We start from the raw sequence: 26194 nt of genomic DNA, 5'->3' as shown, positions 1-26194 counted from the left end.
CCAATGGAAAGTTAGGCTTGGAAGATGTTACAAAGCAGATCTCATGTTAGCCTATGGGACAGATAGCCTGTCAATAGTGAAAAATGAACTTGGCAGTATTTCACTATCAGGACATGTCACACACACCAGGACATGTCCTACCTTTCACATACACTGCACCCTGCCCAAGCGGGTACCTTGGGCCTACCCAAGGGGTGCCCGACGTAAGAAAATCAAAGTTTAGGGCCTGGCAAGTGGGGGCACTTTCCAGGTCGACATGGCAGTACAAACTGTGGTAGACACTGCAGTGGCAGGTCTGAGACACCTTTGAAAGGCTGCTTGTGTGGGTGGCACAATCATTGCTGCAGACCCACTAGCAGCATTCGATTTAGAGGCCCTGGGTACACACAGTGCACTATACTAGGGACTTAATAGTAAATCAAATAAGCCAAAAATGGAAACATCAATCCATGAACACAATTTACAGTAGGAGCACTTGCACTTTAACACCGAACAGCACTGAGAAAGTGCGCAGAGTAAATAAAAGGATGTCAGGTCTAACACATATCCCCTCCAGCTGACTGAAAGCAGGAAGAACTACCCAACCACCTGGGAGTTCTCTTCACAAAGGCAGAAGAACCTGGACAGACCATCAGCGTTGGTGCCAGGGTGGAGTTCCACCGTAAAGTCAATTCCCTGCAGGGAGATGAACCACCTCAACAGGTTTGGGTTCTCACCCCTCATCTGCATTAACCATCTGAGGAGCCTGTGGTCTGTCTGAACTCGGAAGTGAGTCCCAAACAGGTAGGGTCTTAGCTTCTTCGGTGCCCAGACCACAGCAAAAGCTTCTCACCCTATGGCACTCCACCTCTGCTGCCTGGGGATTAGTCTCCTGCTAAGGAAGACTACAGGTTGGTCTAGACCCTTTTTATTCATTTGTGAGAGCACCGCTCCCACACCATGCTGTAAATCATCGGTCTGCGCTACGGATTCCTTGGAGAAGTCGGGTGCCTTGAGCACGGGCACCGTGCACATGGCTCCCTTCAGGGCATCAAAAGCTGTCTGGCAGGCATCAGTCCAGATCACCTTTCAGGGCTGCTTCCTGGAAGTCAGCTCAGTCAAGGGGGCGACAATGGTACCATAGCCCTTAACAAATCTCCTATAGTAACAGGTGAGACCTAAGAAGGCTCTCACCTCTGTCTGGGTCATGGGTCTCTCTCAAGCCAAAATGGTGTCGCTCTTAGGCGGTAGGGGCGCCGCCTGGCCGCTTGCTACCTGGTGCCCTAAGTACACCACAGACTCCTGCCTTATCTGGCACTTATTAGCCTTGATCATGAGGCCTGCCCTCTGCAGAGAATGCAACAATTCCCAGTGGTGGCATAAGCTATCTTCACAGCTGGAACTGAACACTGCAATGTAATCCAGGAAGGCGGCACTGAAATCCCCCAGTTCAGCCAACAACTGGTTGACCAACCTCTGAAAGGCATTCTTCAACCCAAAGGGCATCACCCGGAACTGGTAGTGCCCCTCTGTTGTTGAGAATGCAGACCTCTCCCTTGCCCCCTCGGTCAAGACAATCTTCCAGTACCCAGGCGTTAAATCAAATGTACTGAGGAACTTGGCAGCTCCCAACTGCTTGGTGAGCTCATCAGCTCTGGGGATGGGGTGCATGTTAGTCCTGGTGATGGCACAGAACAACGCAGAATCGAAGTTCAGGAGTGGCACAGGGTGCAACAGCCTTTGGGACCAAGACCACTGGGTGGGCCCAAGGACTGTTGGAGGGCTCTATCACCCCTAAGACCAACATCTTAGAAACCTCTTCTTTGATGCTGACTCTGATCCTGTCAGTCAGCCTGTAAATGTGGTCTTTCACAGAAGAACTTTCCCCAGTGTCCACGTCATAGGTACACCAATGGGTGACACTGGGGGTCATGGAGAACAGGGTGGCAAACTGCCCCAACAACGGGACAGCTGCTCGGGGGTCAGTGTAGGGGAGAGGTTTACACCTTCCACTGACCCATCGTGCTCCTTGGTAGACAGGAGGTCAGGAAGGGGTTAACTTTCCTCTTCCACCCCATCATCTGTCACCAAGAGCATGCTCACTCCAGACCTCTCAAAGTGAGGTTTGAGGAGGTTCATTTGAAAGGGTTCCTGGGAGTCTGCAGATTCACCATATAGATGACATCACTTTTGAACTTTACCACTTCAAATGCCCAGTCCACTGGTCCTGAAGAGAGCAAGGCTCTACCGGGGCCATGACCCACACTTTCTAGCCAGGCTAAAACTCTACCAGAGTGGAATTCTGGTCATACCAGCACTTCATTTCCTCCTGGCTGCCTTCTAGGTTCACCTGAGTGAGTTTCATGAAGGGTGAAGTTTGGTTTCTCAATGCCAGCATGTAGCTAAATACATCCTGGGGAGTTTTCCTGGCAGCTGTCTCCCAGCCTTCCTTTACAAAACTGATGGGTCTTCTCACAGGTTGCCCATACAGTAGCTCAAATGTACTAAACCCTAAGGACTTCTGTGATACATCCCTGTAAGCAAAGAGAAGGTGTGGCAAGAGAAAGTCCCACTTATGCCTCATAGGTTCAGTTAGACCCTTGATCATGCCTTTCAAGGTTTGTTTGAATCTCTCCGCCAAACCATTTCCTTGGGGATGGTAAGGAGTGGTGAACTTGTAGGTTATACCACACTCCTCTCACATGGATGTCATATATTTTTATATGAAATTGGTACCCCGGTCAAATACCACCTCTCTGGGGAGCCCCATGTGGGCAAATATTCCCATTAACGCCAGGCCCACCACTGGCACTGTTGTTGTCCTGAGAGGGATAGCCTCCAGGTACCGGGTGGCATGTCTACCAAAACCAGGATGTACCTGTTGCCCATGGCTGTCTTGGGGTTCAGGAGCCCCAAAATGTCCACCCCCACCCTGCTAAAACTAGAAAAGGTTGGAGACGAGCCTTGCACTTCCTCCCACTCTTACCACTTGCCTGGCAAGTTTGTCAAGATCAACAATCAGCATCAGACTGCCTTTGCATTTGGGGCCAAAAGAAGTGGGTCTTGTACTGTTCCAAATATCCTGCCAAAGGCACGTCGTGAGCCCGACCCAGTAGGAAGGTCCTGAAGTGCTGGGGTACCACCAGCAAACGGGCTGACCTAGGCTTAGTGACCTTAGGCTCGCTGTATAGGAGACCATTCTCCCAGTAGATCCAGTGTTATCAAGAGTGATCACCAGCTGCCTGGTTTGCTGCCTGCTGCTGCAAACCTTCTAGAGAAGGGCATTCTTTCTGCTCCCTGCAGAATTCTTCCCTGGTGGAACCCCCTTCTTGCTGCTAATGGGTCAGCTCAGATAAGTCCCCCAGTTCAGCCACTTGCTTCCCTGTAGGTGCCGGGGCATCCCCCTCAAGGTCAGCCTCCTCCCGGACCGTGGGAACGTCAGGGACAGGTTTCCCACACCCCTTGCCCTTTCTCTTGGCAGGCACCTGGGCAACTATTTCAGGCTCCAGGTCCTTCTGATCAACCTTATGGGCTGCCATGGACCGAGTGGTCACAAATGCATACTCTGGCTACCCAAGCATCTCCAGTGAGACCTGAACTCCAGATCCTTCCATAAGGACTGTTCTACATTGTTACCTAGCAGACAATCTACAGGCATAGTAAGCTTACTATCACCCTCAAGGGACCAGATACCCCCCTCATGTATAGGGAACCAGCGCCACTTTACGCTGGCGCTCTGAGTCGTCCACAGCAACTACTTGGCGGAATGCCCCAGGGACTACTTGCCGCTTAGAGACCAGGTGACACCGGGCTAAGGTCACACTGGCTCCAGTATCTCTGAGAGCCTCTACCCTTTTCCCATTGATGGTCACCCAGAGGCTGTACTTCTTGGTGTTTGCAGGCACCTGGTTTCCTGGAACCATCACACTGTCCCCCAGTGAGACAAGGGTCATTTCTGTGGGATACCCACCCTCCTCTGGGTACCCCTCCTCCCCAAGTGCTACACTAGCCAACACCTTGGACTGCTCACCGGTGGGTGGCTCTGCCCTCTTGGGGCCCTTGAGATTCCCTTTCAAGTGACCCAGCCGCTCACAGACATATCATGTGTGGTGTCCTGTCTCTGCAGACCTCCCTCAAGAGACCCATGGTTTCTTATCTCCTTTGGGATAGGAATCCTTACCCTGGGTGCTAGTTTGGGGCCCTTTAGAAAACTCCTTTACTTTACCCTTGTCCCCCCACTCTTCTGCTGGGGACCCTGCCCACCTCTAGTGGAGTCTCCCCCATACACCTTCTTGTGGACCCTGGTACTCACCCAGCGGTCTACCTCCACAGCAAGCTTCCTGGGGTCAGTCAGCTTACTATCAGTCAAGTGCTGGTGCAGTTCTACAAAACATAGATTAGACAAGTGTTCCCACACAATCAAATTGTACAGCCATTGAAAATCTGTTACATTGCTGCCCTTTACCCAATCACCCAGTGACCTGCATAAAGAATCCACACATTCCAACCATGCCTGGGAATCAGTTATCTTACTGGACCTAAACTGATCGTTGTACTTTTTAGGAGTGAAACCATACCTAATGAGAAGGGTCAAGTCAGTGTAGGTGAGGTTGTACCCCTTACCCAAATGCAACAAGGTGTGCCTCAACTCTTCTGAGAAATGAGGCCACAATCCTGACCCCCAATTCCTTTCAGGGACCCCATTCATGTGGATAGATGACTCATAGCCCTGAAACCACCTTTGTATGGCATCACCCTTCTTTAATTCCTTTCCTACATTCTTGGGAATGTGTACTACTCTGTCTGAGTGCACTGAGTAATTTCTGGCACCATCTGTGCAGGATTTACTCTTTAAGTGCAGCTCCTTGACACAATGCTCATGGTCTAAAACCATCTTCTGTGATTCCATCTTGAGCCTCTCAAGCTCTATTTGATGCCTTCTAGCTTCCCTTCTGTCCTCCAGCTGATCCGGAGACAAATCACTGCTGCCTAGCCTGGAAGGTCCATCCCCTTCCAGAAACACATCCATCCTAGAAATAGGCTCCTCCGCCTCCACGCTAAGGTCTCCAGACTGCCCACTAGCATGTCTGGCTGCTACCCAGGCTCTCAGCGCCTTTTGTAGCTCCTCTTTCCTGGTGAGGCCTCTGATTTTAACCTTTAGGTTTTTACACATAGCCTTTAACCCCCATACGTTGTAGGTTTCCAACATTTCCTCCTCAAAGGCCACTTCTAGGGATGCAACTGATGCTGCTGCTTAATCAGTCATGATGCAGTAGGATGTTTAAGTTAAAAAAGATGGAAACACAAAAATAGACCAAAAAGAAAACAGTTTGTAGTACATAATTGTCTGCGATATAGTAGCTGTGTACACCAATCACTGTAGGTCAAGTGCAAATGCAAGTCCTATCCTCAATGCTGGCAACCAATGTTAGAAATAGGGGTCTCTAGTTGGCAGGATGTTACCCTGTCCAAGTAGGGATCCTTCTTCCTAGTCAGGATAAGGGGGATACACTTCTAAAATATCCCCTGCTCACCCCCTTGGTAGCTTGGCACGAGCAGTCAGGCTTATCGCAGAGGCACTGTGTAAAGCATTTGCACATAACATACAGTAATACAGTGAAAACACTACAAAAAGACACCACACCAGTTTTAGAGAAATATCCAATATTTTATCTGTGCAAACAAGACCAAAAATGATTTTAAAAATCTACCATACAGTTCTTAGAATTATCAGTAGGCAAAATTAGACTTAAAATACAGTTCCATCCGTGTCTATCACGGCATCGTGAACAACAAATCCAAACAGTTCTGGATGACTGTGGCATCGCGGGCCAGCTACAATGTCAGAAAGACCCGCAAAGCAGTACTGTTACAAATGCAGGGCATAGGGGACCTCGGGGTGAGCTCTGAGGAGCCAGCATTGGCAGGCATCGGTTTCAGAGGTCGGGGCAGAAGTCGTCGGGTCCTTGACGTCACATGCGTTGCAGATCGAACTCCATGCGGTTGAAGTCGGGAGCACCGGCAGGCGTCGGGCTACGGTGTGAAGTGCAGTTGTCGTCGGGGATACCAGGGCGGTGGTGTGAAGTGACATGGTGCAAAGTGCAGTGCCCACAGGTCATGGTGCAAGCAGCAGCTCGATGGCGGCATCGTCGATGAGACCAGGGTTGCAGTGCGAAGTGTGGCGGTGCCCTCTGCGGTGCCTGTAGGGCATGGAGCCGGCAGCAGCTTCATTGATGGCGTTGGGTTGCTTTTTCTTCTGTTGCCGCACAAAACACACAGTTCCTGTGCTGGTAGCAGATTAACTTGGCCTCTTTGCTGTTCCTGAGACTTCTTGAACAGGAGAAACCCAAACAAAGAAGTTGCTAAAATCTCAGTCCAGTCCTTTCTCTGCCCAAGACAGAAGCAGCCACTGCAGGCCAACACAGCAAAGCACACAGCAAAGTGGTAATTCCTCCTCACAGCTTCTCCAGCCAGCTCTTCTTCTTGGCAGGTTCATTGATCTAAAAGAGTTCTAAAGTCCTGGGGTCAGGGCCCCAATATAGTATTACCCTGAAACCGGTCCCAAGATGCTTGTTTCCGGTTCAGGGAAGACCTGGCTTGGCAGTTCGGGATGGACTGTTCCCATGACGAACAGGGTCAAGAATGATTTGCAAATGGCTGGTCCTGAACTGGGGTGTCGAAGTGAGCTAAAGAACGATGATGGATTCAACCCAGATCTGTGACTGGTGGTTAGTGTCTCCTTATGTTTGCTTTGTTCGCCCACATATTTATACCACATTTTCTCTTGGTCCTCTTTGTGGCAAGGGTCTCTGAGCCCAGTCCAAGCCAGTGCTACCTTCTCTGGCCCAGCTTCACTACAGGAGGTGGAGACAGCATTGTGCAGAGGAGACGCTGACTATTCAGGTACTAATGAAGACTCCTCCCACCACTCTAAATGCAGACCAGGCCTATTCAGTCTAACTATGAGTCACCCAGGAAGGGCAGGACACAGCTCAACTCCCCTTGTGGCTGTCTACAGTGAATGCACATCCCCAGTCTTTGTCACTCCAAAACCAGACAGTCGATATACAAACCAGCAGAGGCACACAGAATCGTTAGACAAGAAAATACCCACTTTCTAAAAGTGGTATTTTCAAAAACATAATACAAAAATCATCTTTACTAAAAGATGTATTTTTAAATCCTGAGTTCAGGCATACTAAACTCTATATCCCAATCTTGTCCCCATGGAAAGTTAGCCTTGGAAGATGTTACTAAGCAACTCTCATGTTAGCCTATTGGATAGAGAGCCTGTCTATAGTGAAAAACGAAATTGGCAGTATTTCACATCTCAGGACATGTCCTACCTTTCACATACACTGCACCCTGCTCACAGAGGTACCTTGAGCCTGCCTGAGGGGTGTCTGACATGTAAGAAAAGTGACGGCTAGGGCCTGGCAACTGGAGGTACTTGATTGGTCGACATGAGAGTAGATACTGCAGTGGCAGGTCTGAGACACCTTTGAAAGTCTGCTTGTGTGGGTGGCGCAATCAGTGCTGCATGACCACTGGCCCTGGGCATACACAGTGTACTATACTAGGGACCTACTAGTAAATAAGCCAAATATGGACAAACCAATCCATAAACACAATTTACAGTAGAAGCACTTGCACTTTAACACTGAACAGCAGTGAGAAATTGCGCAGAGGCACTAAACCAGCAAAAAGAAGTTCAACATACCATTAAAAACAGGAGGCCAAAAAGCAAAAAGACAGTGGAAACATGCCAGAAGATGCCAGGTCTAACACTCTCTATACAATATATAAGTCCACTTACAATGGCTGCTTTTGGAACTGCAGCCTTTGGTCTCCCATCAACCTCAATGTATCCTGGAGTCCATTACACTGACAGAGAACTCCTAGTCCTGTATGGCCCTAACATTTGTGCTTCATTATTAACCATCACTGTCACAGGTCAAAATTGTTGTAATGCTCATAAATACGTGCATGCTTTGGACATCTATTGGCCACAAAAATGCATTAATGAACAAATTAATTATCTACAAACCCAAGACACTTCCTGGACGTGCAATTCAGAAAAACAATTTTTAATGTTTTTTAGGGGACTTATTGGTTGTCTTTATTAACATTCAATAGGTGGAGTCCTTCATAATGTACAATACATGCCAGGAAAAGGAAGTACACCTGACGATGGATACATCAGCACCCCATTTCCATGCTGCTTTCTCAACGAATGTAAACTGCATCCCACGGTTGCATTTCATTGCAGGCTACAAAAAGCCACACCGAGAATAGTTATGCTTACCTTGGCGGAAATATACAATGTTGTTTTTTTAAATGCTTTCTTTTATAAAAGTTCCATAAAACAACCCCCCCCCCCCCCCCCCCCACAGGAATAAATGTAAAAGACTACATTTAATTAAAAGACTGTAAAAGTTAAACTCATGTGCCCATGAGTCCAGAGAATGTTTATCTATCATAGGAAAGTAGGTACAGGACAAAATGTAATGCTCAAGCTACGAAATTGGTATATGTCCCTACGGAAGGGTGAGCAGATGTTTTGGGCTATGCCCTCTCTGTTAAATACTTGATATGACGTATGCTATTGTGTGGGATTTCATGTATTGTTGAGCAGCTCTATCACCGACGCCCCCTGATTTACACTGAGTGGGAGACCGTAAATGACGTTTTACGTCTTCTCACAGCTGCAGCACCTCACACCTGCGGACAGTTTGCATTGGACGACAGGAAGACAAACATTTCCGCTGCCTGCGTCACTGAACGATATTCAATTAGCCACTGTTTTGTTTAGGAAGTCACTGCCGCTCGCTCCGTAAAACATCTTGATTTGTCTGAAATGAGATGTCACCCTTTGCCGGTGGATATGAGCTCCCGCTCCTACAGCTGCCCCACGCCAGCTCAGGATTAAAAAAGATAATGATCCTTTTTTCAATCCTTATTAAATAAAGTTAATGCAATTTAATGTAGCTAATGCTAAGTACAACCCACTGTATATCCCACATCAACGTACACAGTAATGTATTTCTGTATTTCTTTCTTTGTGATATCAACAGTTTAAAATCCAATAGCAATATATGACACTATTTCGTTGCTAAATAGCTCTGTTTTCCAGTAGTAACACAAAGATCTCTAATGTGTGACCATATTCCAGATACACATGTCCCCTAAAAATCCTGGATTAATCCTTTTAGAAGGGCATTATTGCAATATGTTGAAAGAGGGGGCATTCCTTCTGTTGTCACCGTACAGCCACGTCATGGTGCTGAGCATGCCTGATTTCAATGAACTGGCAACTCCTGAGGGCAAAGGGAATCCGGTGGAATGGGAGGGGCGTGGTCCGCTGTTCTTCGCTCACTACTAGAGACAGAGCTTGTCACACACTAATCTGAACAACTAAGTCCTTAGCATTTTCTCTTTATTTCAAACATGTTACTGAATTTTCTGCCACTACAGTAATACAAGAGAATACAGTACACTTCTGAAGGAGAATATATCACACTGGAGATGGTCAAGACAGACAATAGGCTGCTCGGAATGCAACATACCACTGGTAAAACAGATTGCAGTGTGGAACAGGGACGTGGGAATGGGAGGTTGCAAAGGGAAAACCCAATATCGCAGACATTCCTAGGTGGTCTAGAGACTATCCCCGTATTGACAAGTTATCTGATAACCACACTAGAAGTGCACAATTCCAAACACAAGTGAAAAATCCCACCAACAAAAATCAAAAGGAAGAAACCCACCGCTGGTAGTAATTCCAGCAGCAATGCGTCCTGCTCAATAAGGTTTAGTGTGGATGAATTTGCTGTAGCACCAAGGCAACTGTCAAGAAGTCAGTCTTAAATGGTTTCCCAAAAATATCATGAATCAAGGATTGAATTCTGCCCAATAATATTCAAGCCATTATACCGGAAAAGAGCATGTGGCCAGGGTATCTGCGCCGTCCTTGCATCACCAACAAACGTCCAACTTGGACAGACCTACCATGTGAATGTGTGGACCAATCTCTAGTTTGTGCTAAGGCAGGAGTAATTTTTGGTATAAAAGGGAATAACCATATGGCATCTGAAAAAGGCGTAATGTATGAAGCTTTGGCGTAATCATCCCATTTCTTTTCCAAGACTCTCACCAGGTAGTTTTTGGTTATCTCAAGCAATTTGTAGATATGTGATGTAGAGTGACCAAACTTCCTAAAATTACCAAGAGCCCAGGAAGATCAGGTAAGTGGCGCTGGACTAGTCTTCCAATTATGAACTTTAGTTTAAGAAAATTATAGAATTCGATGTTGGGTAGGCTGAATTTCTCATGCAGGGTAGAGATAGGGTGAAGACACGTTGCCAGGTCTCCTATGGTATTTATGCCTGTACTTGCCCATAATTCCCAGTATAATGTTTTCCCTTCCATCTTAATCTTGGGACTATATCACAAAGACACCTGTCCCAAGCTGGACATTTTCTTACTTAGCAGCTTGTCTATCTGTAAAAGGCAGCTATTGTGTCCAGCATTAGGGATTTCGATTGTTCCAGAGGAAGCTCTGACACCATGATGGATAGACAGTGGAGAGGTAAGGGGCAGCAGGTGAAAATAGTCGGGCCTCAATTTGCAGCCATGTTAGGGTGCCTTCCCATTGGCCGCCCCGCTCCCGCCTCCCAGCTGCTCCTCCCTCCCACTTGGCCTCTTATGGAGGACGCCGCGCGGTAGTGAGTGTGACCTGACCTCTGGTCGCTCCCCACGCCGCACGGCTCCTCCAAGGTGTCCGTGACTGGTTCCCCCTGCTGCCGCCGCCGCGGGTTCGCGGCTGTTGTGCCCTGGTATCTGTTCTCATTTTATCGTTTTTTCACAGCAATTTCTACTCTCTTGCCTAGTATCTGTTTTTTCTTCTCTGTCCATAGGCGATCCTTAGCGCCACTGCACTCTGTGCCCCCCCGCTCCCCGCCATTGCTCCCCTGCGGCCCCGCCCCCTTTCCTTCTGTGCCCCTTCCCATTGGCCGCCCCGCTCTCGCCTTCCAGCTGCTCCTCCCTCCCACTTCGCCTCTTATGGATGACGCCGTGCGGAAGCGCAACAGACGCGCGCAGCGGGCACGCCAAAGGCAAGCCCGTCTGCACCCGTCCGCGCCTGGACCGCGCCCAACGCCAGAACCCCTGGACCCCGGAACCGCCAGAACACCAGACTGCACTACGATTCCAGCTCCCTCCAAGCACTCAACCTCGGATACGACCACTCCTGCTACCGGGCCACCCCGAAGCACACCCAAGGACTTTTCACCTGCCGGAACTGCAGCTTCACCAGCATCCGGCCAGCGAAACCATCAACTAGAGAACCCAACCACCTCCGATGCATCTTCCTCAACACCCGCTCCTCCCGCAAGCACGCCATCGAACTCTGGGACCTCCTAGACTCAACCACCCCGGACGGCGCCTTCCTGGCAGAGACCTGGCTGAACGCCTCCTCGGCACCAGACATCGCCATAGCCATCCCAGAAGGCTATAAGATCTCCCGCAGAGACCGCACCAACGGAGTGGGAGGAGGAATCACCGAGCACATGCACTTCCAGATCCACACCGACCCCAACACCACCCTCAGAGGAACTCTCCTCTACAGACCTCCCGGACCTCGACCACACTTCAACGACACCATCACTGACCTCATCGCCTCCACAGACTACATCCTCCTCGGGGACCTGAACTTCCACCTCGAGGACAACAACAACGCCAACTCCACCGCCCTAATCGACAACCTCGCCAACCTCGGACTCAAACAGCTCGTGACGACACCCACCCATGCCGCCGGACACACATTAGACCCCATCTTCTCCGCAAGTCCCCACATCTCCTTCAACCACACCACCGAATCCCACTGGACCGACCACCGATGCATCCACTTCACCTTCAAGAAACCCACCACACGCCACTGCACCCAACAGCCGCCACGCCGATGCTGGGGCAAAATCACCAAGGAGCAACTGACCACCACCCTCGCCCTCAGACCACCGGCCGACCCCACCGACCCGACACCGCCGCCACCAACCTGAAACAGTGGCTCAACAACTGCGCCGACACCCTCGCCCCTCTCAAGACCCCCGCACTTAACCACACCAACAAAAATGCTGCATGGTTCACCGAAGACCTCAGGACCTCCAAGCACACCTGCCGAAAACTAGAGAAGAAATGGCTCCGAGACCATGCACCAGACAGCTACACGGCCCACAAGAACGCGATCCGCAAACACCACCAACTCATCAGGACCACCAAGAGGACCGCCTTTAAAGATTGCCTAGACAACAACGCACACGACTCCAAAGAGCTCTTCAACATCATGAAAGAACTCTCCAACCCCAGCGCCAGCACCAATGACGTCCCACCTTCACAGGACCTGTGCGACTCACTGGCCACCTTCTTTCATTGCAAGATCACCGACATCCACGACAGCTTCAACTCCTACACCCCTTCACCCACCGCTGAGACAACCACCCCTGCAACCCGCACCAGCCGCCTGACCGCCTGGACCAACGTCAGATACGAAGACACCATCAAAACCATGAACTCCATACACTCCGGATCCCCTTCTGACCCCTGCCCCCACCACGTCTTCAACAAAGCCAGCGCATCCATCGCACCCCATCTCCAGAAAACAATCAACTCCTCCTTCGAGACTGCAACCTTCCCGGATAGCTGGAAGCATGCCGAGATCAAAGCCCTACTGAAGAAACCCAAGGCAGACCCCAACGACCTCAGGAACTTCTGGCCCATCTCCCTGCTCCCCTTCCCGGAGAAGGTCGCAGAGAAGATTGTCATCAGACAACTGACCCGCTACCTTGAAGACAACAACATCCTGTACCCATCGCAGTCAGGACTCCGCAGCAACCACAGCACCGAGACCGCCCTCATCGCCGCCACCGACGACGTCAGGATCTTGATGGACAAAGGAGAAACAGCCGCCCTCTTCCTTCTAGACCTATCAGCAGCCTTCGACACAGTCTGCCACCGCACCCTAACAGCTCGCCTCCACGACGCCGGAATCCAAGAGAAGGCCCTGGCCTGGACCACATCCTTCCTCACCTGCAGAACCCAGAGCGTCCGCCTCCCACCCTTCCACTCCAAGACCACCGAGATCATCTGCAGCGTCCCACAGGGATCCTCCCTCAGCCCGACCCTGTTCAACAGCTACATGGCACCACTCGCCCACGTCGCATGACAACATAGCCTCAACATCATCTCCTACGCAGACGACACCCAGCTGATCATATCCCTCACTGGAGACCCCCTCACCGCCAAAGCCAACCTCCACAGAGGAATGAAGGCCGTCGCTGAATGGATGAAGCACAGCAGATTGAAGCTAAACTCAGACAAGACGGAGGTCCTCATCCTCGGCTCCACCCCCTCAGCCTGGGACGACTCCTGGTGGCCTACTTCGCTAGGAACAGCCCCGTATCCCACCGACCATGCACGCAACCTAGGGATCGTCCTAGACTCCGCCCTCTCCATGACCAAGCAGGTCAACGCAGTCTCCGCATCTTGCTTCAACACCCTCCGTATGCTCCACAGAATCTTCAAATGGATCCCCCCCGACACTAGAAGGACCGTCACCCACGCCCTCATCACCAGCAGACTGGACTACGGCAACGCCCTCTACACAGGAATAACAACCAAGCTCCTGAAGCGGCTGCAACGCATCCAGAACGCCGCAGCACGACTGATCCTCAACATACCACAACGCAACCACATCACACCCCACCTGAGAGACCTACACTGGCTCCCCGTTAACAAGAGGATCACCTTCAAACTCCTCATCCACGCACACAAGGCCCTCCACAATGCCGGACCTGTATACCTCAACCACCGACTCAACTTCCACACCACCACCCGCTACCTCCTCTCTGCCAACCTCGCCCTCGCCACAGTACCCCGTACCAGAAAAACCACCGCCGGCGGCAGATCCTTCTCCTACCTCGTCACCAAGACCTGGAACACTCTCCCTACCAACTTACGACAGACCCAGGACCTGCTGGCCTTCAGAAGTCTCCTCAAGACCTGGCTCTTCGATCAGTAGCAGCCCCCCCCACCAGCGCCTTGAGACCCTCACGGGTATGTAGCGCGCTTTACAAATTGTATTGTATTGTATTGTATTGTATTGTATTGTATCCTCTTGCATCTTGCGCCACCAGGTGCCTTGTGATGCCACACATGCCTGCTGGTATCTTGGGAAGTCAGGAAGATTAAGGCCCCCTTTGGGCTTGGTCAGTTTCAAGGTATTCAAGGAGATTCTGTCTCTCTTGCCTTTCTATCGGTATTCAGCGAGGTATTTGTCCAGGGTTTTAAAAAACAGAGGAAGAGAGTGTGATGAGTAACATGCTGAAGAGAAAGTTAACCAATGGGGTTATCATCATTTGGACCACGTTTGTCCGACCCCATCAAGTAACATGTTTAGGGGACCATTCTTTCAATAGATCTTATATTTTGGACAGTGTTTTGTTTTCATTAATGGTAAGTGAACTTTTCAAATCCCTACCAAACCATTGTTCTTTGCAGCAGACAAATTAATCATTGGCGCTACCTTTCCATGAGTCAAACCTCCCACTAGACAAAACCCTGATCTCTCTCTTGTATTTAAGGGAGTCTGGTTGCCACTTCAAGCTTGAACTACCAATCTCTGATACAGTACAGTGGACATTTAGTGGGATGACCTAGGTCATGTCCAGGTTGAGAGAGTAGACTGATGCCAATGAGTATCTCTCCATCTCGTGCATAATGTGGAGCATGGTCAGATCAATTCCTTAGTAAATACTAGGACGTCAGCGGCATTGGCAGCTGCCATTTGCCTGCCAGAACTGAAGGGGATACCCTTAATGTCATAATTATGTATAAATGTCCAGAGCAATGGTTCAATAATCAGATGAAAGAGGAGCCGGGAAGGAGCACAGCCCTGACGCATGCCCTGCAATAGTGGAAAGGACTGGGAGGTGTAATCATTAACTCAAACCTTACATATCAGGTTAGAGTAAAGTGCCATAGCCATACAAATAAAATTCTCTCCCCCAATCGATACTCCACCAGGATTCGTCTTTGGTGCTTCTGTTTGCCAGCCCTTTACAATCATTGCGTAGCGTCTGTCGGTCATGGTGCATAGCTCCAGTATTGGGTTTGGATGTTTGTGAACGTATCAGCTTTGGGTTTGATCGGTGAGTCCGGTGCAGGGGGTTCCACCTTGGCTTGTTTTAATTGGTTCTGGGGTCCTTAACATCCTTGTGATCTTTGGACTCCTTACCCCTCTGATCAGCCATTTGGTATGTCGTGAGGGTGAACAACCTTTACAACGCAACTGTTACAACGCACTACACTTACAACGACATTTTTACAACGCAACATCCACTACAACGCATTCCATTACACAGCATGACACTACAACGCATGTTTAAAAACTACCTTTACAACGCATTCCATTACATCGCCTACTACCTTTACAACGCATACCATTACAACGCAATCCAACACTTACCTTACTGTTGCACCCCCTGGAGTTAGAATAGTAATTTTTACCCCTATACTATGTGTTGTAATGGTATGCGTTGTAAAGGTAGTATGCGATGTAATGGAATGCGTTGTAAAGGTAGTTTTTAAACATGCGTTGTAGTGTCATGCTATGTAATGGAATGCGTTGTAGTGGATGTTGCGTTGTAAAAAATGCGTTGTAAGTGCATGCGTTGTAAAAGTGTGCGTTGTAACGACATACATCCGTCGTGAGAGAAGGCTCAGCAGAGACATTCACTGAGTGGTAGGGAATGCGCCAACGGTGCTGAACAGAACTGGCCCCTGATAAGCGATGCTTGGATGAGTGAGAGAGCGATAGAGCCGCACAAGTCCTGTTTAGAGATATTTGTGCTGGACACTAACCTTATTCATTGCCAAGTTCACAATTAGCAGATCACTGGTATGTTATGGAGCCCCCACTAATCATGTAGTAATATTGGCTGGTCTCCGAGCCTTCAGAGTTGATGTATGATGTGGATGTATGAAGCTGATGAAGCCAATATGTGGAGGTCTGTCAGGAACTATGGGTTAAAGTGAGCGGTGATATCGGCCGCTTGCACAGTGGTGGCGTACCTACAGTAGCAAGCAGCTTGCAGGTTAAAAGTACCAGCGCTCACTCATCAAACCCTTCATCTCCCCATTATGCGGGCGAATAGCCGAATTAATCAGTCTGTTGTATTCTTTGTAGTCGCATCAATCAATCAATCAATCATTGATTTGTAAAATGCACTACATACCCGTGAGGGTTTCAAGGCGCGGGTGGGATGGTGCTGCTATTGGTTGAAGAGCCAGGTCTTGAGTTGTCTCCTGAAGGTCAGCAGGTTTTCGGTTTGTCGCAGGTAGAGGGGGAGGGTGTTCCAGGTCCTGGCGGCTTGATGGGAGAAGGATCTGCCTCCGGAAGTAGTTCTCCGGATGCGTGGGACCATGGCCAGGGCGTGCTCAGCGGAGCGGAGTTTCCTGTTGGGTACGTAGAAAGATAGTCGACTGTTGAGATAGGCTGGGTCGGTTTTGTGGAGTGCCTTGTGTGCGTGGATCAGGAGCTTGAAGGAGATTCTTTTGTCGACGGGGAGCCAGTGCAGGTTCCTCAGGTGGGGGGTGATGTGGTCGCGGTGTGGGACGTCGAGGATCAGGCGTGCCGAAGCGCTCTGGATTCTCTGTAGTCTGTTGATGAGCTTGGACGAGGCTCCAGCGTAGAGCTGTTTCCGTAGTCGAGTCTGATGCTGACTAGGGCCTGGGTGACTGTTTTCCTCATGTTTGTCGGGATCCTTCTGCAGATCTTGCGGAGCATGCGGAGGGTGTTGAAACAGAGACTGCGTTGACTTGTTTGGTCATGGAGAGTTTCGAGTCGAGGATGACTCCCAGCTTGCGTGTGTAGTCGGTGGGGGCCGGGGGGGACCCCAGTGACGTGGGCCACCAGGAGTCGTCCCATGCGGAGGGGTTGGACCCGAGGATGAGGATCTCTGTTTTGTCTGTATTCAGTTTGAGGTGGCTGTCCTCCAACCAGTCTGCGACAGCCTTCATTCCCTGGTGGAGGTTGGATTTGGCGGTGATGGGGTCCTTGGTGAGGGAGAGGATCAGCTGAGTGTCGTTGGCGTAGGAGATTATGTTGAGGTCGTGCTGTCTGGCGATGCGTGCTAGTGGCGCCATGTAGACGTTGAACAGCGTCGGGCTGAGGGAAGATCCTTGAGGGACGCCGCAGATGATCTCGAAGGCCTCGGACCGGAATGGGGGGAGGCGGGCTCTCTGGGTTCTGCCGGAGAGGAAGGAGGTGGTCCAGTCTAGGGCCTTGTCTCGGAGGCCGTGTGTAGTGCGCGGTGGCAGACGGTGTCGAAGGCGGAGAGGTCCAGGAGGATGAGGGCCGCCGTTTCGCCATTGTCTAGTAGGATTCTGATGTCGTCTGTGGTGGCGATGAGGGCAGTCTCGGTGCTGTGGTTGCTGCGGAATCCTGATTGGGATGGGTCCAGGATGTTGTTGTCTTTGAGGTGACGGGAGAGCTGGGTGTTTACTATCTTCTCAATGACCTTAGCTGGGAATGGAAGCAGAGAGATGGGTCTGAAGTTCTTGAGGTCGCTCGGGTCCGCCTTGGGTTTCTTCAGTAGGGCGTTGATCTCTGCGTGCTTCCAGTTCTCATGGAAGGTGGCGGTCTCGAAGGAGAGGTTGATGATTTTGTGCAGGTGGGGTGCGATGGAATTGCCGGCTTTGTTGAAGATGTGGTGTGGGAGAGGGTCGGACGGGGATCCGGAGTGGATTGTTACCATGGTCTTGATTGTGTCCTTGATGCTCACGTTGGCCCAGGTTGTCAACGTGTCGTGGGCGGAGGGGTGCGGTGAGTTCGGTGCGGTGCGGTCGGCATGGGTCGTTCGGGGTCTGAAGCTGTTGTGGATGTCGGTGATTTTTCGGTGAAAGAAGGCGGCGAGGGAGTCGCACAGGGCTTGCGATGGTGGGATGTCGTTGGCGTTGGAGCTGGGGTTGGAGAGTTCCTTCACAATGGTGAAGAGTTCCTTGCTGTTGTGTGCGTTGTTGTCAAGGCGGTCTGTGAAGGAGGTCCTCTTGGCGGTCCTGATGAGGTAGTGGTGGTTGCGGATGGCGTCTTTGTGGGCAGCACGGCTGTCTGGCGTCTTGTCGCTGTGCCATATGTTTTCCAGTTTCCGGCAGGTGGGTTTTGAGTCGAGGAGTTCCAGGGTGAACCAGCTGACTCTTCTGCTGGTGTCTCTGCTGGCGGGGTTTTTCAGCGGGGTGAAGGTGTTGGCGCAGTCGTTCATCCAGCATTCGAGGGTGAGTGGGTTGGTGGGGTTCGTCGGACGGTTGAGTGCGAGGCTTGTCTGTAGTTGTTCTTCAGTGACTTTGCCCCAGCAGCGGCAGGGGGTCTGTCATGTGCGGTGGTGTGTGAGGGGTTTTCGGAAGGACAAGTGGATACAGTGGTGGACTGTCCATGTGAGTTCAGAGGTGTGGTTGAAGGTGACGTGGGAGCTTGAGGAGAAGATGGCATCTAGCGTGTGGCCGGCGATGTGGGTCGGCGTCGTGATGAGCTGTTTCAGTCCGAGGTTGGCGAGGTTGTCGATCAGGGTGGAGGAGTTGCTGTCGTTGTTGTTCTCCAGGTGATAGTTCAGGTCTCCGAGGAGGATGTAGTCGGTGGAGGTCAGCGCGTGCGATCTGATGAGGTCGGCGATGGAGTCGCAGAATTGGGACCGGGGTCCTGGCGGTCTGTAGACGAGTGTGCCTCTTAGGGTGGTCTCGGGGTCCGTGTGGATCTGGAAGTGCATGTGTTCGGCGGTGCTGAGGGTGTCGTTGGTGTTTGTTGAGATCCTGATGGTGTTTTTGTGGACGATGGCGATTCCTCCTCCGGCCCTGTTGGTGCGGTCTCTGCGGGTGAACTTGTACCCATCGGGGATGGCTATGGTGATATCTGGCGAGGAGGCTTCGTTCATCCAGGTCTCGGTCAGGAAGGCGACGTCTGGTGATGTGGTGTTGAGTAGGTCCCAGAGTTCGACGGCGTGTTTGTGTGCGGAGCGGGTGTTGATCAGGATGCATCTAAGCTGGTTGGGTTCTGTCGTGGTAGGTGTCTTGGCGCTTTCGCGGCAGGAAAAGCTGCAGTTCCGGCAGGTGAAGGGGCCGTTGGTGCGCCTTGGGGTGGCCTTGCAGCAGGTGTGGATCCTTCCTGGGTTGAGAGCGACGAGGGTTTTGGCATCGTAGCAAAGGCGGTATTCGTGGCTTGTACGGGTGCCTGGGGTTCAGGCGCGGACGGGCGCAGACGGGCTTGCCTTAGTCGCACCTTCGGCGTGCCAGCGGCGCGGCCGCTCAGCGGCCGCCATATATGGGGAGGTGGGGAGGGAGGAGCAGCTGGGAGGCGGGAGACGAGGGACGGGTGTAACGAATGGGCGCAGAGGGGGCGGGGTCGCAGGGGAGGCAGCGGCGGGGACGGGGGACAGGAGACCGGCGCGGGGCACAGAAGAGCAAAAGGGGTACAAAATCAAAGGGGCACAGAGGCACAAAAGTCAGCACGGGGTACAGAAGTTGGCGAGGGGTACAGAATAAAAGGGGCACAAAAGCAAGGCAGCGAGCGGGGGGCAGAGGGCACAGACAGTTACGGGCACAAAGCAATAGGCAGCAAGCAAAAAACGAACCTAAGGCCACCACTGGCCACCAGGGATGAGGCGCAGGTGGAAGCCTGCAAGTGGTGGAGGGCCTCAATTCACCGGCGGCAGCAGCAGAGACAGCGGGGGTGCAGGCGGAGCTGCAGCGGGGAGGGAGAGACCTACCAGGAAGGTCAATGATATGCGCTATTTTAGATTTGTTAATCGGGTGCACGGAGGCAAAGAGGAATCAGTGAAATCCTCAGATCGAGGAGGGGCAGGTATGCTACGAGTGCAGTATGAGGTCACTCAAGCTAACCCCTCTCACAAACCTCCTTTGTTGTTGAGCAAGGACAAGTAGGGCCCATGGTGTCTGTGGACCAGGCGCAGAGCTTGCAGTTCAGGCAGCCTTCATGCTAGGGCGCTAGCCACACACCCCAGTCCTTAGCATTTTATGACACAAATATGGAGCTGTTCTGTCCTCAAGTTATTTTGGACTGTAAACTCCCAGAGACCCACTGATGGGCACTGGCTTCGTGAGGGTCCATTGCTGTGTGATGTAACCAATTGGAGTTTACTGGCTGTGATGTAATGAGCGAGGTTTTGCATGTAATCTGGGACGGTCCATGTTTATGTTAGGTTAGAGTTGTAATAAGTGAGATAACAAATACCCAGAAGTGCAGCTATTTGGTGGAATGTTTATCTTGTGAAAAATTCAGTCATTTGTTACATATTTTATCATATTATTCTGAGGTGCACATTTAGCTGCTCTAGTTCCCGTGCTTCACAACTAAGTTGTATTATTTTCACTATCCCAGTATAAAAATATTTCTTATTGTCTACTGATTACTTTGTCATTATTAACCGAACCTTGCTACTTTGCAGTTCGAGTAACAATCCTTGATGTGCAGCTATAGTTCAAATGGAGCTCTGTGTGCTGGCAGCCACATAGGGTAAGTAGGCTGGAAGTACCAGAACTGAGGGGCGATCTTCATCATGAGGAAGATGACCCGCTCCAGATAGAGCTTCAGGCAGCTCCAGCGCCGCACTCCAGATTACACCAATTTAAAACTTAATACCATGGTTGGGGGTTCTCTTTAAAAATAAGAAATGATTTCTATCCAAATGAACACTTTTTGCAACATTAGGATAATCAAAGACTGGGGAAAAAAAAGCATAACGCTCTAATTTATAGCTTGCAGTTTGCATGCAGCTCTTAGATGACAGTTAATAGCTCACTGTTCTATGTTAAGATTTTAACATATAAACTACAAGTAACAAGATGATCTCTCTAACAAAAGCAGTAACCCACTGATCTATTTACATTATGTGCACTTTGTGCTTTCGAGGGTATATGTTCTTTGCAGCAGGCACATTAAGCCTCGGTGCTACCTTTCCATGAGTCAAAACTCCCACTAGACAAAACCCTGATCTCTCTCTTGGAAGAACATTATCATGACATTTTTATAGTTGCCAAAAATTGCTGGAGGCCAGGAAGGAGGCAGCCAGTGCTTTTAAAACCATAATATACTTGCAAACACGACACCCCCACCCATAGTCAGCGCCGGGTGCGGTCACACCGGTCTCACCGCCCTAGAGCCAGGCCTTCTCAAAGGTCCTGTGACCTCAGTGACAGAGTCACTGTTGCTCTAGGGTGTGCTACTTCATAGGCCTGCCCGCAAGATGAGGGGAACTTCAGTATGGATTGTGGTGGACAGGCCTTCAAGGTAAACCCACACTTGCCACCGCTAGGGTCCACCTGCTGGTGCTAAGACACCAGGGCTTCAAAGGTCTTGCTGAGCCTTCTAAGGTCTAGCATAGGAATGTGCTCCCTCGGGGAAGTGATTTGAGGGACTGGTCATGAAGGCTGAACCTGGTTCAGCAGTTCCAAATTCGGCAGCTCTGACCATAGTGCCACATTTTTTCCCGCACTGAACACCATATTGCCCCACTGAGAGAAACTCGCACTGCCTTCAACTACAACCCAATTGCGCCCCGCTATAAACACCTGGATGTGAATAAATTCAAATTACGCACTAGACAAGACCTAAAAAAAAAGTAATAACATTCTGGAAAAAGCAAATACTCATGTGGAATGCACGATTAAGAAAAGTATTTGAAATGTAAACAGGAACAACATGGTTACCTTAACGCCTTTACTCGCAGTATTCAGAAATCAGTGAATGCTTTTGCCTGAAAAGTTAAGGACATGACTATAGGGCCCTAGAGGGACGCATTTCAATGTTCATTGCTTATATCCTCACAAAACATAAGCAGTATGGTTTAAAGAGACCACATCGTTTAACACAGAGCCGCGGAACACATTTTTTTTCCAATCAACCCATCAATCAGGCATTGCAGTACCTCCAGGATTGGTGCACTTCCCCACCCAGGGAAAACAATGCTGTTAAAAAAAGACAAGAAAACAAAAGTAGCGCTTCACTGGCAAACTCTGTAAAGTGGCGCTAATATGTTTGGGTGTGGATAAAATAAATCTGACCACTTTGCAACAACTCTGTCTTGCTTTATTTAGTTATTTATTTATTTTTCATATTTTGAACTTTTTTTCCGAGGCTGCACTTTGGAATAAAAAATGTCAGAAAAAGAAGACATTTCCAGAAAAAGTGAGGAAAGAGAGGGTAAGGACCGTTTCTTGAAATCACGGAGTTGCTAGACAGAAAAAAAGGGAATAAGAAGAAAGATGGGGGGGGCAGCTGGCAGTGGCAGAGCAGAAGTAGACACTGTCCTTGTCTTCTCAGGCCAAGAAGGAAGAGACAGAGTACGTTTCCTTCTGCCCCCCTCCATCCCTGAACGGCTATGAAGGCAGAGCCATATCTGTAGGTCTTGGCTATTTTGCCGTCCTGGGATGCATGTTTAAAACAAAAAAGTAGGGGAACGGAATCTGTTGAATTAAAGAAGTAGGAGCATGCTGTGTCCTGCTGATCCCGCCCACTTCAACCACTGCTTATAACCAGTCTTCATCTTTATCGAGCTTCTTGGGAGGATCTCTGCGTTCTCACCTAAAAATGATCTGTGCGTGCTTGTCTTATACTGCTTTACGGCACACCTTGACTACTGCAATACTCAGCTGTCCAACTCAGTCAAGGGCTCCTGCGCTGTCACAGCATCATTCACAGCCTAAAACAGCCAGATAGGTTGCTATTAAATGATTTAAGGTCCTTTCATTGGCCAGTAAATCCTTTCAGGGGCTAGTCACAGTCTATGTGAAGGACGAGTAGGTCTCCCGGTTTTATGGTATTTATTTTTTTAACATTTCCATCTATATCTATCCGTATTTGTTTTTGGGCTATTTTAGTGGTATTTTTTCTCATTTAGCTTATGTTTTGAGAATAAATGGGTCATATAAAGGTATATTTCCACTTTATTTAACTGATAAACATGCACTCACACTTTGATGCATGTTGTGTTTTAGCAAATTAACCAGCTAAATTTAACAAAACACTAAACTAGGAAGTAAATATTAGTTTTATATGCAAATATATGTTAACATATGTCTATATTTAAGGGAATCTCATCCTGTTTTTAATCCCCACTGTGTCTTTATGCCTACCAGCTGGTCTGGAACTCGTGAAGGGCAACAAGGAGTCACTCATAAGAAGCACAATTTTCTGTATTTTTCGGCCTTAAAAAACAAATACAGACAGGAAATATATTGTTTACTGTCTATATTCATCTCTAAAAACTCTGTAGAAACGGAAACCTGGAAGCCTTATGGAGGATCCGCATGGGCTCATCTATCAGATGTCTTTGCTCCAGCATCAAACTCTTGCTATCCATCTTTCTTTAGCTCCACTTTGTGAAGGCTCATCTTCATGAGTAAAGACACCCCACCTCCCCAACGCCCCTCCCTCTGGTTTACCCTCCACTGCCAAGGGTCATCTTCATGAGTAAAGACCCCCCACCTCTCCAGTGCCCCTCCCACTGGTTTACCCTCCTCTGCCAACCAGCAATCCTTCCGTAAGAACTTCAAGAGAGTCATATTCACTTCCTTTAGGTATTTATACCAGTTTTAGGCGCAAAAACAACATTTGTGCTCATGACCAGGTGTGTTTATGCAGCCTATTAGGCCCCTCATTTCAGACATGATTGTGTAATTCTATGGAAAGATAAATGTCGAAATAGGTTACCAGAAATCATTTTCTTCCTAGAGCATTTTAATTTTAAAAGTGCCTGATAAATACTAGCATGAAAAGTCATGGTAATACTGCAGACCCCTTTTCAATTCCAGGCAAGATTCCAGTGTCCTGTGAAAATGCAAACAGAAACAATGCTTCCTCCTGTCACTCGGAACACTCCGGGAAAAGTTCAAAATATGCCACTAAGTGGCTCTCAAGGGTGTTGTATTTTCACTCGTCTCGTAACAAGAACAAAGGCTAAAATGGGTGCCAAACCAGTTTCCCCCAGTTTTTAGCATTTTGCACCCAGATCTAAATGGCTATTCTGCCCTATTTAAATCCCCAGTCCAGTCGCTTCAGTGGCGCTGGGAATGGTGCGTGTTTCCTCTGCATGTGGGCGTAGAGGAGAGTCTAGCAGAAGTTAATGTTTTGTTTTTCAAAATTGCTTGGTGACTGTTGAGTAGGGATCATTTGTAACGATTTACGAGGGAGTTGGAAAAGGAAATCACTTCACTAGGATGCGAATTCTAGAAGCGGTGCGTGAGAGGCGAAAGGTTATATTTAGTGTTAAGCGCACTTTGCTATACCTTTTCCTGTATAGACTATTCATAGAACAGAAATGACTGTCTCCTCTTCCTTCTCTATGGTTGACCCTTTACACGGGGACCATAGAGACCTCAAGAGGCCACAAGCTGCCTTCCCTTTGGCAGCTGTGGTTTCCATCTTTCCTCAGTGACCTGACTGACATCCAGCAGACCGAGGGGAGAGTGCTGCCCCCACCACGGATTCCACTCTGGAGCCCTTTCTGCAAGCTATGGCTGGAACTAAGGAGACTGGCCACTGTACTGGAGAAGGATGCTGGCACTGCTGGACCACCCGGATCCCGCTCCATGGAAAGAGGAGGCGAGCATGGATGCTCAGTGGGTAAGCTACTATTCTAGTAAACACCCCGGTCTCAGACTGGACTGAGAGGGCGCTAGGACTTACCTGGTTCTCAGCGTGGACAGAGAAAGGAGGTCTATCTGCTTGCACTGGATTGGCTTCTGGGGACAGGTGGTCTGAAGACTTCATGGAACTCCCCTAGAACAATGGTATTTCGCCCAGAATTGTGGCTGATGATCTCATTGTAATGTCTCGGAAAGAAGAAGCACAGAGGCATGCATGCTTAAAACCCCCAATGTTTTATAAAGTCTGCATTTCCCTGGTACTGGATGTTCCTGTTGAAAGTTGTCTGCGGTGGAAAGAAGATATAATGTGGACTCTGTTGCCAATGGTTCTTGGTTCTTTCACTTCTCCTGATGACGCTCTTGTAGTACAGACCCATAGCCAGCAGCTGTTACTGCTATATCTGCAAGGCTTGGCTACATCTCGCCAAATGCACCATCCAAAATCACCTTAGGGGGAGTGAAAGAAACCCTCAAAGCTGCCCATTTATTGTTGTAAATGGGGCAAGAGGCTGAGCGCTCGTTGTAAAATATTGAGGGCTGCATGGCAGGGATTGACTCATGAATGTGGCATAAATGGCTGAAATATAACGGTTACATGACAGAAGATTTCTGAACCTTTGTGGTGCTGTATGATTGGTCACAGAAGCTGAAGTGGGATGCTGCACAGAGAAGCTCGGCTCCATGTCGGTCTGCACCCATTGGTGCCATCCAGTATCATAAGCTGTGACATGAATTGCAGGCAGTCCAGGCATGGCGCTGCAGAGCTGATAAACATCCCAGATGCCTTCACTAATGGAAGAAAGGTGGGTCAACTCGGGGATCAGCCATGGAGTGCAGCAGCTGCCATCTTGGATACATGTGGCCCATTTGTAAGGAGCCCACAAGGCACTTGCACAATGCACTCTTGGAGCACCTAAGATTCCAAATGAGACAGGAGTGATAACTTCCATCAATCGTCGGCCCAACTGCAGAGCAAGTGTCAGGCAGAGTGGACAACAAAGCCAAGAGGGGAGAGTGAAGGCTGGGACAGGAGGCAAATAAGCCCAACACACTTAGGTTTGGCATGCACAGACGAGGAAAAGGCCAGGCCTCAGAAGAGTGAGCGAAGCCTTGGAAAACGGAAGGTTCCAAAACACAGGTACAACTGGAGGAGCCCGCCAAAGGGACAATAAGTAGTGGAAACAATCACATGTCTTGAGGGAGGTGGAGAGATCCACCCCATCCTGAAAGAAGAGGCTGGGAATCTGCAGACTGAGATGTAGTAGGGTGACAAGACCTATCAGAGAGCAAGCGTGAGAAGTGTGCCAAAGACGGCCCATGACCTCACCCCATGAGAGAGGCAATTGGACCATAGGCCTGCATAAGACAGGATGCTGCCACCCATTAAGAATCTTAATAGACCCCACCCTAGACCTGTAAGTTCGTCCAGACCCCAACTGGGACACTGACCGAGACCCAGGTGGTATCACACCTAAAATATAGCCCCCTGCATTGAAGGAGGAAAGCA

The sequence above is a fragment of the Triturus cristatus genome, chromosome 2_2 (assembly GCF_964204655.1).
Source record: "Triturus cristatus chromosome 2_2, aTriCri1.1, whole genome shotgun sequence".
Taxonomy (NCBI): Eukaryota; Metazoa; Chordata; class Amphibia; order Caudata; family Salamandridae; genus Triturus; species Triturus cristatus.
Note: the sequence above shows the minus strand (reverse complement) of the source record.